The 14,331-nt window shown below is 45.2% G+C and overlaps 1 pseudogene; it reads left to right on the forward strand.

The window, feature by feature from the left end:
* The first annotated feature begins 250 nt into the window (after positions 1 to 250).
* LOC142574647 (uncharacterized) overlaps positions 251 to 14,331 on the forward strand; it is a 30,536-nt pseudogene continuing 16,455 nt past the window's right edge.

The following is a 14,331-nucleotide window of genomic DNA, read 5'->3' on the forward strand; positions in this document are numbered from 1 at the left end:
ATTTTAGAACGTCCCTTGACTCAGCTCTCTACATAGACTTGAGGTGGCAAAAAAGTTGGTCACTCATTCACACGTTGCGGCAATTCTTGAGAAGGCCTAATTCTTCTAGCTTTTTTTTCTTCTTTGAAGTGATGGCGCTTTGTTCAACTCGGTTGAGTGGTGGAAGAGCTGCGAGTGGAGGATCGTTTGAGAATATGGGCTAAATCTTTTTTAAATAAGATCGAGAACCAGTCTCAAGAAGACATTTCAGATGGCACCCGAACTTAGCTATCGAGGCGAGGTGAAGGTAAGCGAAAGTTAGATTATTCACCTCTCGTTAGGCGGGCGGACAGGACTGGTGTTACCACGTGTTGGGCCAGATGTTGGCAGGCTGAGTGCTGCCGTGTCGGACCATGACGTCATTTGCCATTCATCTCTTTCTGGGGGCGGCTGAGACCCAAACCGTTTCTGCAGTAAAATGTGTCGAGGATAAAGGCGATCTCGGTAAATGCCATTTCGAGGTCTGCCTTGGAGGGCACTGCTTTCAACAGACACAGTTGTGTAAAGTGTGTGTCAACTGCAGCACGTAAGCTACGTCCTTCTTCAGATTGTAGAGCAACCTGTAATGCGGTCCGCATGTTCTCACGAGTTCTCGTTCATGGCCTACTCTCAGTTGTCTCCATTTTCACGGACTATAACGGTGCTTTTTCTGATGACCACGGCAGACTGAATAAAGGAATTTGGCAGTCATGGGCTCAGAACTGCACTTCGATGTTGTTAAGGAGTCATAGTGGGTGTGGGCTTTTCTTAGCTCTGTTAGCGTGTTCAGCCTTGCTAATAAAGAACAGCTACAATCAGGCAAACGGTTTAGTAGTCGGCGCGTCCCGGTAAGCTTTATTTCATTGTACAGGCATACGTGATAAACAGAATGAATGTCGGCCGACAAATCCACATAGAATAATTCGTTATGAACGATATATATGTATAAGAATGTATTCATCCGTCAAACTAAGTTGTTCTTCCCGTAGCGCGAGTTTATTTTGAGACGGAATCCTTGCAAACATCTTGGTATGACCGAAAATTCAAGTGAAAGTAGAACCGAAGAATTTACTTCTACCGAAAGTGACGCTTGGCTCATGCAACAAAACCTACTGTCTTCTGCATAGGCTGTATTATCTGCCGAACTTCTGTAAGGGTGCGCGATGAATAAACACTTGAGGCTCACAGACACAAACGTTCTTGTAACCGCTAGCTTTTTCACTGTGACTTTCGATAAAGGGGGAACTTGAGTTTATTTCGCGCAGTTGCTTGACGTTGAACTCGTTAAAGCGCCTATTTTTATTCAGTCCCAGTTGTGCTCTTGCGTCGCTTTCATTTTGGCCTACGTGTCTAATTTAAACTCCCGAAGAAAACAATTTCACGCAGAGTTGATACAAAAATAGAAGTTGTTTCAAGTGCATACCCACCTTGCTCTAAATGCGAGAAATCAGAGAAATACGAAGAGCACCACCGTATTTTTCAAAACGACCAAATTATGCAGGCTAGGCACATCTCTACTTCGCCTGTACGAGTTGCACGGCCAGATTGAAAAACTTAAGGAAAGAAAGACATTCCAAAGCAAAGCATGTGTAATTCCCTGGATAACAACCAGCTCATAAAGCATAATGAAATTTTCCAATGCAAGTCACGACAGGCCTAGAACTCTTATAGTGGTCAGCGCAATAGCAGTTCGTGTGTTGCAACTGATGCGTGATCTCGCTCTAGACCACCGATGAAAGGGTTGCATTTTCGTTAAGCATTCCTTCAGTTCACGAAGAAAAATGGTGGAGGAATTGAAAGAACCTAACACACTGCCGGATCGCTTGCGTTGGTTCAGTGTTTCTTGTCAAGAACGGCATGTGATCAGACCAAAAGACAAAGTATAGTAAATTCTGCTAGCGCCTTCACAGCAGAGATCTTTGTCATAAAGTTATTTACCAGGTGATTACTTATACACATGCATATAAGCGCTAGAGTTCCAAATTCAAGCAGGAGAGTGGGCTGAAATGAGCAGAAAACGTTTGCTTACATAGGTAGGCTCGATCTGCTCAGCGAATCAGACCATTCTATGCATCAATAATCGGACCCACGTGACAGTTTATGTCTTTCCTGAATCCATTCTCATTTCTTGCTGCGATACATGTGAAAGCGCTCGAGGTTAGGGACACAGGATGTTGCAAAATATATAACAAACGGGTAAATTTAACTGCAGTTGTATCAGGTTCATCATGAAAGAATGTGAGCAATGCCTTTGGTAATTGTGTAACAGATGAAGTGTTCGGCGTTTATATCAAAGCGAGTTGTTCTGTTACTGCTTTACTATAGTAAAATTGCCTTACCTCGGGTACTAGCTGATCATGAGAACTGGGACGTAAAGTTCACTGGAGAGCTTGAGGGAGCCATTTGAAGGCAAAAATATGGCCCACAAATAAAGTGGCTGTGAAAGTAGCGAACATCATTCCCATGAGCGTCGAATTTTCGGATACCGTCGATGCCGTGCTAAAATCGTATTTGCTGAACACAACACAATATGTAGACTTTAAAATTTATTGTCTTCAATACAAAATATTACTTCAGGAGTCCCCCAAGGAAGCACTTTTGACCGCTCTTACTTTGAATTTATGTAAATGATATTGTGCAATGGGTGTAATTGATGCTAAGATTGTATCCTACGCTGATGACACTTCCTTGTTCATATCCGGGAGGTCAAAAAGTGACATTTAAGAGAAAGCAACCAGAACACTTAATGCTATATATACATGGACAAATGTTGTTTCAAGATGAATTCTAAAAAGACGAAAATAGCACTGTACTTTACAAAGGGTAGGTAATTTCCAGGACGTTCAACGTGTTTATAAGCTCTGATACTGTTGAAATAGTAGATTCTGCTAAAATCCGTGGTGTTATATTTTCTAAGCATTTCACTTGAAATGATGATATTGACTATAACGGATCAAACGTGTCTTCCGCTGTCGGTGTAAAGTTGCGCTTGCACGGTGTTGTTCCTGTCAAGGTTAGGCTGTTGCTATATAACTCATTAGTTCTCTTTCTCTCTTGCAATATTCTTGTATCGTTTGGGGCACTACGGGTGTCACAAATTTATCCAAGCTTCACCTTCTTACAAAAAGAGCTGTAGGATGAATTGCTGCTCTGTCTCACTCCCCCTCCACGCATGACTTGTGTTTAAAATATGATATGCTGCCACTCTATACTTTATACAATTATGACCTTTTAATGATCTATAAATGCTCCTCACGAAGTGATGAAAATTATACTCGTTATCGGGCAAAACTTCACGAAAAGACGCATTTCCCGCGAACTAGACATAAAGAAATTTGGTTAGTGCCGACACCTAGGGCACATTATATCGAGCAGTCTTTTTCTTATACTCTTCCAGTTTTATTAAATCAATAAAACAAGGAATCGCTTGACCCGTTTGAGCAATCGAATGATGCTATTAAGCGATTTTTTCTTAGCGAAATGACGTGATGATATTGCACTGAGTTTAAAGCTATACAGTTTTTTTTCTTTTCCCATATAACACGTTATTTGTTTTTCTAATGCAAGTCTTTGTGCTGCCTTGAATAGCGCTGCTTTTTACAACGTGCTTTTGTTATCTTGTTTGAGTGTTTATTTGTAAAAAAGAAAATCTCTCCCTGTCTACTGTACTGCCAAGTTCATAAAGGGGGCAGGACCTCTGTCAAGCTCTAACTTTTTGTTCTCTCACCTTCTCTGTCTAATAGAAAATAAAGAGTGAATAGAATTGAATTGATTACTTATGCTGCATGGCAAACTGGCGCTATAAAAAAAATGAAAAAAACTGTGAGCCGATTAGATATTAGTGGGCCAACGAGAGTTGGTAATAACGACGACGATTATTCGTCAGTTTGGTGGCGCTGCAGGGCACCAGGACAGGGGCGGGGCATCATGCATGCATATTGGTGTGCACTTAGTTCCGGCGGACAGGAATGTAAGAAACCAAGGTGTTGAGCGGGTGTCCAGGTGTCTTAACGTGTTGAAAAGACATCGCCACATCGGTGCGCTGGCTGGATCTGGTGAGCAATAATGTGGCTGCACTGTGTGCGCACAGCTGGGTGCTTCTGTGTAGCATGTTGGCCAGCAACGGATCATGCGCGGGTGGACAAGACAGAGAACCAGAATTGCCCAAGTTTTTACCGTAGAATTTCACGCTGTGACGCGGGAATCCAGATGGAGTTGCTGCAAGACGAACAGTTGTCGCAGGTGAACGTTCATCAGTATGACTGCAGTTCTGCTGCTGCTTCCAAAATTTGCGCATCTAAGTATATTTCGCTCGTCTACTCTTTCTTGCGTGGGCGAAAAATTCCCTACATATGTAAACACAACAAGCAAGAAATCAACCGGTGATGTCGGTGCACTGATAAATTTAAAAACTGCCTGTGACCGTCCCAATAAGTATGTCCCGGAAACAGACTGCTCGAAGAGACGGGCATTCAATAAAAATTGAGATATTTAGATACATTACTGTTTACTTAATAATCTGACACCAATTATAATTCAGCTAACCACTTCGCGGCAAATTTGAACTAATTACCTTAGAGCGCGTATCTACTTCGACAGAATTGGGATGATTACGCAGGTTTCGATACGCAAATTCCCATAGCGTGTAAAGAAAGATATTGTTAGTAATTTAGTTTTAGCGTTTTACGTGACAAAACTATGATTTGATGATGAGGCAGGCCGTAGTGTGAGACTCCGGATTAAATTAGACCCCCTAGGGACCTTTAGGCTTCATTCAATCTGGGTACGTGGTCCTTTTCGCTTTCACCCCCAACAAAATGCAGCAGCCGCCGTCGAAATTTAATACCGCAACCTCATGCTTAGCAGCGCAGTGCCATAGCCACTAAGTAACCACGGTGAGTAAACAAGTTGTTGCTGTACCTTTCTTGTGCTTGAATGAATAAGTCGGCACTTGTTAAAGATGTAAGCGGAAACACCCGGCGTTCTTGCAGCAAATTTGTCAGCCCGTATCTCTAAACCTCTATCATCTCAAGATTTCGTTTTAATATAATATTCCGTGCTACCTCACCGGCTTCTATTTTGTACATTGCAATATCCTGATATATACAATGATAAGCTGAATCAGTAAAATACTGGTAAGCAGTTGGTTATGTCCTGTTGTTACTCGTATAAATATTGTCTGGTTCATCGAGTAATTATGTGCAAGGGTAAGAATTGTGCTGCGTGTCCCGCGCAATTTATTTTTTCACTTTTCGGTCCATACAACAACAACAACAACAAATACACCTGGTAAAAGCAGCTTTTGTGGGTTTTCATGTATGCTCAACGAAATTGTTAACGGCACTCAAATGTGCCGTGTCCTTAAAATCACTATTACGGAGCACACAGAAAGGCCACACGAAAAGTTCGGTTTATGCATTTATGCCGATATTCTTTTAGCTTCTTTAGTGCCATTAGGCAAGTATATTTCGTGTTTATCTTGTTTGAAGATAGTGTTTATGTCCTGCGAGTAATTCGCATGTTTAGCCTCTAATAGGGGACTTTATTAAAGAAAGAATACGCAGTTAGAAATGAGTCATTTGTTGTTCCTAATATTTGCTTCACACCTTAAAAGAAAGATGTTACGCAAATGAACAGTACCAAATTCCATAAATAGCACCATATAATCCAGGTGAGAAGAGACAAACCCTTTCTCTTCGGAAAAAGGTGGGATGCGTTGCCACGATCTGTTCTAGCAGAACCTAGAAATTTCCTGTGGCTCATTAACGATCATATCCTCATTCCATTTCCCCTTTTGTGCGTTCGATATGTTCCTTTCGGTCATGGTTCATGCATAGACTTATATAATGATCCCTCTCGCTGACAAGAGAGAACGTCTCGTTCGACAAACAATTTTTTTTCGCGACTACTTTTGTATCTATGATTTCCGCTGAAGTGTTTGACTGTGAGCGGTAAGGCTGTGAGGTGCTGATGGCTGCACGAGGCCAGTGATGTTCAGTCTTGCTTCAATAGACTGTCTGTAGAAGTGCCAGAAGAAACAAGTGAACCAAGGGGCTCCTTTTTTTAATTAACAAGCGTATGAGGCTAATAAGCACTGACGCATAGATGAAATTACTTGTTTTACATAAATGTAGAAGTATTTCTATGAAACCTCAAGTAAAATCTGCTAATACAAATTTACCTGTCTATCATAATGAAATCTAGATGTTAAAAGAATAAATGATATCGTGTGGGCTTCCCATGGTTTCACGACATTGTCACTTGTGGTTGACTTCAGATGCGGTCTAAAGCCTCCTGTGCATATGAGCGTACAAAAGCCGTAGCTGTAGGAGGGCTTCAGTTTTGTTTAGCTACTTTATATCTCTTAAAATGTCGCTTCCATAATAGTACGGTCCCTCTTGCTAATTCTTCGGCTGATCAATAATACTCTGGTGGATTAAAAAGCAGCATTTCATCAATGCAGGTTCTGTCATTTGCTAATAACACCAATAAACAACTTTCTTTGAATTTTCCTCAAAGTAAGAAAAGGAGATGGTTGAAGCTGTTGGTTTCATTTCAATGAGATTCACGTTGCAGCTCGAGCAAACACGCATGTCAGTGTTTCTTTCTTCAAACTTCAATTGATTTTGTAGCCCGATGTTTGACTCAATACGCACACTGGAGAGGATATAATAAATGTCTTAAATATTCATGGCCACGACTGGTTCTTACGAGAATTACAATTGATGATCCTGCATTAGCACATATTTTCGACAGAGGTATGTGCCTGAAATAACATGTCCAATACTGAGTTCTCGCTGTGTCTGCAGAAATGGTCAAGCATTTATAAAATAATAAGTTACGAAGAAACGCACGATTTTCTACGGCCACAATTTAGAAGACACCCGGGTATTCTGTGCTTGCGAAGGCGCCTCCGCCGTTCGTCTGGCTTGCTCTTTACGGTATTCGCAGCAGAACTAGAACCGAATCTTTAATTGAGTATTTCGCGATTAGAGGCCTTTTTTATAAGGCGTCTTGTGCGAGCACGTATAAACATGCAGTATTTCAATAAAAGCGAAAAGACAGCTTTTCCCACCGGTGGTACAGTATACGAATAAAAATAATGAAGGACGTGAATGATACCTCAGCTTTTACTTGCAAAGCAAGCGCATGTACTTTTCCTGCACATTGCTCAAGTATCAGAGCAAGCATCACATCTCCCTCGCCCCTTGTATAGGCCGGTTCTACCTGCTCGAAGCCGACTATTCAGTATAAAAGCCCACTCGACAGTGACCCATACCAGAAGCTTCTGCTCCTCCATCGCTCTAGGACCACCACCATGGTAAGTTACCATTCAACTGTCCAAAGTCATGTGACAACCTCAATCAATATCTCTGCGTCACACAGGGGCTCCGGCTACACAGAAACCTTTGTGCATCCCATTATAAAACTCTGATGCTGGAAACGCATGTAGCACAGGAAAAACAATTTCACGCTAACATACAGCCTTTAAGCCGTTAATGCACTCGTCTTGCGACAGTGTCACCATTAGCCAAGTCCCAAACGTCAATTAAGCAGCGCGAACATACTACCCCGTGTCTTCTCAATGGAGTTGTTACCTAATGTTCTTTATTGAACATAAAAAAAAACGACTAAGAAATGAAAATAGTGTACCGGAAGTGTCTCGAGCAACGCAATTCTGCCAGGATACGACAACTCAAATTTACATGCACACGGTGGTATGGTTAGCTTCAGTCAATGCTAAATTATAGAAACTATGCATTTGCTTTTCTCTATCAGCTGCGCACCTGCATTGTCCTCGCCTTAGCCACCTGTGCCTTTGGTCATCCTACCACCAGCTACACTCTCGCCAGTAACCTTGGTTACGGACTCGGCTATGGCAACCTCGGCTACGCCGGCCTTGGCTACGGTGGCCTCGGGCTCTCCCATTACGGCCTTTCTCATGGAGTTGGGTACTCCGGCCTGACTGGCTATGGCCTGGGTTACGGACACGGATACGTCCCAGCCGCTAGCTACGCTGTCGCAGCCCCAGCTGTTACCCGCACCGTTTCCAGCTACCACGCTGCTCCAGCTGTGACTGCCGTCCACGCTGCTCCAGCGGTAACCGCTGTCCACGCCGCCCCAGCTGTCGCTACCTACGCTGCCGCCCCCGCTGTGACCAGCGTTGTCCGCTCTGCTCAAGTTGTTGCTGCCCCAGCTGTCACCAGGGTGGTCCAGTCCGCTCCAGCTGTCACCTACGCTGCCGCCCCAGCTGTCACAAGGGTGGTCCAGTCCGCTCCAGCTGTCACCTACGCTGCCGCCCCAGCTGTCACAAGGCTGGTCCAGTCGGCTCCAGCTGTCACCTACGCTGCCGCCCCAGCTGTCACAAGGGTGGTCCAGTCGGCTCCAGCTGTCACCTACGCTGCCGCCCCAGCTGTCACAAGGGTGGTCCAGTCGGCTCCACTTGTCCAGACCTATGCTGCCACCCCAGCCGTAACTCGTGTCGCCACCTATGCTGCCCCCGCAGTAACCAAGGTTGTCCAGTCCGCTCCTCTTGTGCAGAGTTACGCTGCTGCCCCAGCCGTGACCGCTGTCCACGCTGCTCCAGCTTTCGCTGCCGTCCACGCGGCCCCAGCTGTTACCACCGTTGCCCATGCTGCCCCAGCGCTTGCTACTTACGGCGTCACCCACGCTGCCCCAGCCGTCGCTACCTATGGCGTCGCCCACGCTGCCCCTGCCCTCACTACCTACGGTGTTGCCCACGCCGCACCAGTCCACTACGGCTATGGCGTTGGCTCCCTGGGCTACGGTACCGGTCACTATGGTTACGGCCATGGTCTCCTCGGATACGGCCTGAACTATGGCTATGGACTTGGTTCCCCTCTGAACTACGCCACCCTGCTCCGCAAGAAGAAGTGTAAGTAGTATTTTCTAGTCGGCAGTTAATTTTACTATAGCATTGGCTTGACATATCCATGTGCAGCACTAATAGTACCTTTTTTTCCGTCTCTGCAGAAATTTACGTCTTTCAAGCCCTCGACTCGCATTGACGGCGCAAATCAACGGAGCGATTTGTTTCGAGATTTCAATCAAATGTATTGATTGTCGACAAAATAAACGGTTTCGTCCAAATTGGTTCGCCTTTTATCAGCATCTCGAGCATCAAATTCTTTCAACGTGGAAGTGCACAAGAAAATCGGCTTTAAATTAACTTTAAACTTAGCGCTGTGCGTTCCCTGTGTGTCTTCTTTTGTCCCGTCTTTGAATCGCGCTGCCGTACTCCCCTTGAAGATGCATTACCAACAAGCCCACATTGCAACCCTCGTGAACTTTAAATTTGACTTATACGGAAGGCCTGACTGTATCGTTAGATGATATTTTTAAAACGGGAGTGCATGTATATGCGGCTTCAGAATCGTACATATGGCGAGTCATCACAGCCCGATGTTATAGAATAGTGTTTTGCGCAATGCGAGATACCTATTATAAAGAAAACATGTACTAACAGAAAATAGCGTGAATATACGCTTTTATAGGTCACCTAGCCCAAGACAGTAGGAGCTTTCTGCAATCTTAAGATTTGCAAGTAGCATTTCTGACGTCATAATATGCTTGGTTAGGTCGTAGCACCATGGACAAGAGGTACAGCTTTGCGCTACTTAGCATTATGCGGAGGTGGTATGGGTGCTGTATTGCTGTATAGAATGTTAGGATGGATAGTTGGGCTTGCTGTATAGAAGTACCGCTTTTTCACTTCACTGCTTTTGTTGCTAAACTGCCGAGGGTTCTAGATTACTTCATTTCATTTTTAAAAATATTCGGCCTAAGGCAGGAGCCGTAGTGTAAACGGGCTAAACTTCATCAAAGCAATACCAGGAGATGGTCGCTTACGATTCTCAGATATCCGTCTGAATGTGACATACCAATACAGTTATCGGACTATGTCTCTAGCGGCAAGAAACCTATCTGTAAATGTGATACGGCAGATTCGAAGATAGTCGAGGGAGGAGTATCTGTGAACTGCCTCAGAGCCGCTCTTTTGAAATTTTGTGAGCACCACGTATTCTGCAGCGTGGAGCAAGAGGTGCACCGTTTGCGTAGCGCTGGCTGTCTATAACACGGCTGAGTGCCTGTCACTGAAAGCCTCATAAAAAAGGTAAAAGCAGACTCAGCGTCTACTAGATGCAAAAAACATCTCTCGATAGGTGCCCTAAGGCTCTGCTATACATACATAAGGTGCTCGACCACTTAAGAAGGTGGCGAGCGAGTGAAGTGGTCATGTTGTTTCCGCACTGCAAAATATCTCAGTGAGGCGCCACTGAGGAAATAGTTCTGCATAAAACAATCCCTGCACATACCATGCCTCCTGCTTTGTGTAGTGCTAGGTTGCGATGGCTCACTAGATATCGTTTGCTGTGGCAACTGTTATACAGTCCAGGTGGGGACATGCCTCAACGACGGCCTCAGATAGCACAATACCGCTGTCAGTTCTATATCCGCTGCTGGCCACATAGGTAACCATTGCGAAAATGCAAAAGCTGCCCGTGTTTTGGTAATGAGCATATGCCCAGACGGCTCAGCAGTCCGATTGATGAGGAAGTAAATAAACCATTTTGTCTTTGAAGCGCTTCATATCTAGATCTTTACCTCTTTGATTCAGTAGTTTGCAGGGACCTTTTGTATGTGGTTTTTATGCCTATTACCGGTTTCCTTCGGCATTCGCTAGCGCGTTTGTCTGCGAATTTGTTCGCGCATATGCTAGCGCCCTTGCGCGTCCTTCATTTCTAAAACTTCGTCAGTTGAAGTCTAGCACAGTGTCCTGTCACCTATATTTACACGTAATTTTTTTTCTTCAAACAATGTCGCAGCATAGAGAAGAAGGACGTCCCGCCGAGTAGCCACAACTTTGTGCCATATGGCCCATAATTTTTTTCAGTGTCCGGCCCTTTCACCGCTACGCGATGCCTATATAATTCTTGAAACCTGCTGGTCGTATCTGCTTCAGCGCAAGTGCGTCTTCAAATCTGCTTTGCTACATTGCTTGACAGTGTGATGAATTACATACATACATACATACATACATAGTACTAGTAGTAGTAGTAGTAGTAGTAGTAGTAGTAGTAGTAGCAGCAGTAGTAGTAGTAGTAGTAGTAGTAGTAGTAGTAGTAGTATAAGACTTTTATTCAGCCGAAAATTACAGGTCGAGCATATCGACCGCCTGGGCGGCCAGTCGACGCTGTTCTTCTTCACCTTCACCGCCACGCCAGTCGAGCCAGGTGGTGATGGAAAGCGAAGAGGGAGGATAGGAACTTCGTTGCTGAGCAGCCGGACAGTCGAATAGGCAATTGGACAGGTCTGCATAAGTAGAGGGGCAGTTGGAACACGAGAGGTCGGAGCGATAGCGATAGAGAAAGAGGCGGGAAGGGGTGACCAGTGCATTCATTTGGATGTGCCGCAGAAGGCGAGCCTCCGGCACAGTGAGTGATGATACATAGATGAATGACAGCGCCACGGATGGTTGGAAAGCCAGTTCGCTTTCATTCGCCCAATGTTCCTAATTTACGCAACTGAAATATCTGTTCGCTTCGGTGGATGAAACTAATGTGCCGAACACATCCTCCCTGTATCAGAGTCTGTGAACATGCAGCAGAATCTACTAATAGAACCTGCGCCAACAAACCGGAGAGGCAACCAAGATTGGGTCACGACTGATTCCAGAGACTGGGGATATTCACTAGGGGGGGCCTAGCGTAAAGTGCTTCAAGATGATAAGCAAAAAGTCCAGAGCGGCAGTTTACCTTATTCGCAGAATTGCGCCATTGTGTGGTGGGGCTCGCAGTGACGCGCCTCACCTCGTGCCCTCCGTCCTGCTGCCTCGAATTATATAGATGAAAATTTGCAGAACCTGTAGGCGGCCGCCATCGATTTTTCTTATGACTAAAAACACAATAATGGCGCGAAGGAGCGAACGGTGCGGGTATGAGAGGGCTACAGAGCGCTTGCTGTTGTCCGTCGCTTCCAGTAACTCGTGGCGAAGGCACCGCTTCCTTCCTGTCGTCTATGAATGCTCGTGTGTCTTCTTTAATGATATATATATATATATATATATATATATATATATATATATATATATATATATATATAGCAACATCATAAGAAGCCAACAAACACTGACACCAAGGACAGCATAGGGGAAATTACTTGTGCTTAATAAGTGGAATGAAGAAACGATAAATTAAAGGAAATTGAAGTGGATGAAATAACAACTTGCCGCAGGCGGGAACCGAACCCACAACCTTCGCATTTCGCGTGCGATGCTCTAACAATTGAGCTACCGAGGCGCTGTTTCTCCATCCACTTTCTTGGGTATTTTTTTTGTGTGTATCTTGGGTATAACGTCCTTGTTGCCGCAGGCGTCACGAGAACGTGATCTTTTTGGGTGAAGGCAACTGGTCAATAAACCCACATATCAGACCGTTCCACGTCCGCATCGACTTTGGACTTTCAACCTCGACTTTCGTACAGTCTTCTAGTGATGCGCTGGTGATCTCGCGTAGGTTCGAATCAATCACCGTTGCTACCGCGTTAATGTTGCTCTGCCCGTCTGCTCTGGCGTGAGTGGCTGCGTCCACGTATACCGTCGTTTCTTGGGCTGCTAGTGTCTTGTGTAGGTATTCAGGCCTCGGCTTTCTGCGTGCTTTGTGTAGGTTGGAAATGCATGTTCCTGGGTGTCAGTTTCATTGAGAAAATACTAAAATACGAGCTATAGTCAGAAAGAACAAACCAGGTGCGGAGATTCTGGACAAGCTCTAAAGGTTTGTTAGCATTACCTGGCCAGTAGCCCAATTTTAGAAGGCATGCTCAAATTTGGGTCACATACAGGTTTTGTGAAGTAGGAGTTTTACGGTAGTAGTGGCGCGTCAGAACTCAGATTGCGTACTCTCACTAACCGGCCTAAAAATATTGTCTCGCCTCGTAAGCTTTAAGTTGAAGACCATACAAAAGATGCAAGAATTCAATGAAAGGGATGGATGTAGAGGCTCGTACAATGTATAACTTGGAATACGCAATGAAGAAGATGAAAGGTAAGCGACAGCCCGATTTTCATTATTTATATCATAAGAAGCCAACAAAGTCACCGAGGACCGCACAGGGGAAATTACTTGTACCTTAAAATTGAAATAAAGAAGTGATAAAAATGAGAAATAAAGTGGATGAAAGCAGAACTCGTCGCAGGTGGGGCACGAACCGAGGCCTTCGCATTACGCGTGCGATGCTCACTGAAAGATTGCGTCGCCATTTTCCCATTCACTTTCTTAGGTGTTTATGTTTGTATGCTAGAACTAAAGCTGTGAGGGTCAGCCAGCGTCACCACTAATGGCCTTGACGGCGGATGTGGACGATTCCTTGTGGCGCAGGCGGCACATGTCCGTGATCATTTTGGGCGAAGGAAGTTCGTTAATAAACCCACATACGCTACCTCAAGGAATCAATGCTGACGGATTCGAGGCCTCGCTATGTAATTAACCAAAGGAAAGGAAACCGAGGACCCGATTGTTATTAGTGATCTAATAAAAAAGTCAAAAACGAAGGTCAGCAATGACAGCATAGGAGAAATTACTTGTGCTTTTCAATTGAATTCAATTTCACTTGAATTCGCCTTGTGGAAAGTATGAACAATGGATGGCGACGCCGAATGGTTTGTACGTTCAAGGGTGAAATTTATCCAGATGGCTGCGCACCTAAAACATCTTTACAATTTTATTGATATTAAGGACAGGCACTCCATTTTGGCGAGGTGCTTATGCTTAGTACCATTATAAAGCGCAACAAGCATTTCCACTGTTACGTTTCGCCTACGACGCGCGGTTTAGCCGGCGCGGCTGCAACGGACGCCGGGGCTTCGTTCAAAGCGGCAGACATTTTGGCCCGTTCGGCGCCGCCGCTACGCCTCCCCGCCAAGCGCGTCCAGGCCTGTTCTAATGCCACGTGTCTTCATGTGCGTGTGTGTGTGTATGTGCATGTTGGTGCCCACGCTTGTCGAAGCGCGGCAGCCGGGGAGAGGAGCTCCCCCAACTGTGAAGCGAGGGGTTCTGAGCGGCGCCGGCCCGGCGTATGCGCCACCTTCTCTTCCCATTGTGCCCGAACGGCGCCGGCACGACGGCTACGCCACCTTCTCATCCCATTGTACCCGAGCGACACAGTCACGTGCTCGTCTATAGAGGGGTTCCTTCTTGCCCTCAACTGCGAGAGTATAAAAGCAGCTGCCCCCGGACGCCAAGGAGGGCTCCGATTTCTTCTGTTGAGTAACGTGCACTCCCGTCTCTCTACTTC

The sequence above is a fragment of the Dermacentor variabilis genome, chromosome 3 (assembly GCF_050947875.1).
Source record: "Dermacentor variabilis isolate Ectoservices chromosome 3, ASM5094787v1, whole genome shotgun sequence".
In the NCBI taxonomy this organism is placed as follows: domain Eukaryota; kingdom Metazoa; phylum Arthropoda; class Arachnida; order Ixodida; family Ixodidae; genus Dermacentor; species Dermacentor variabilis.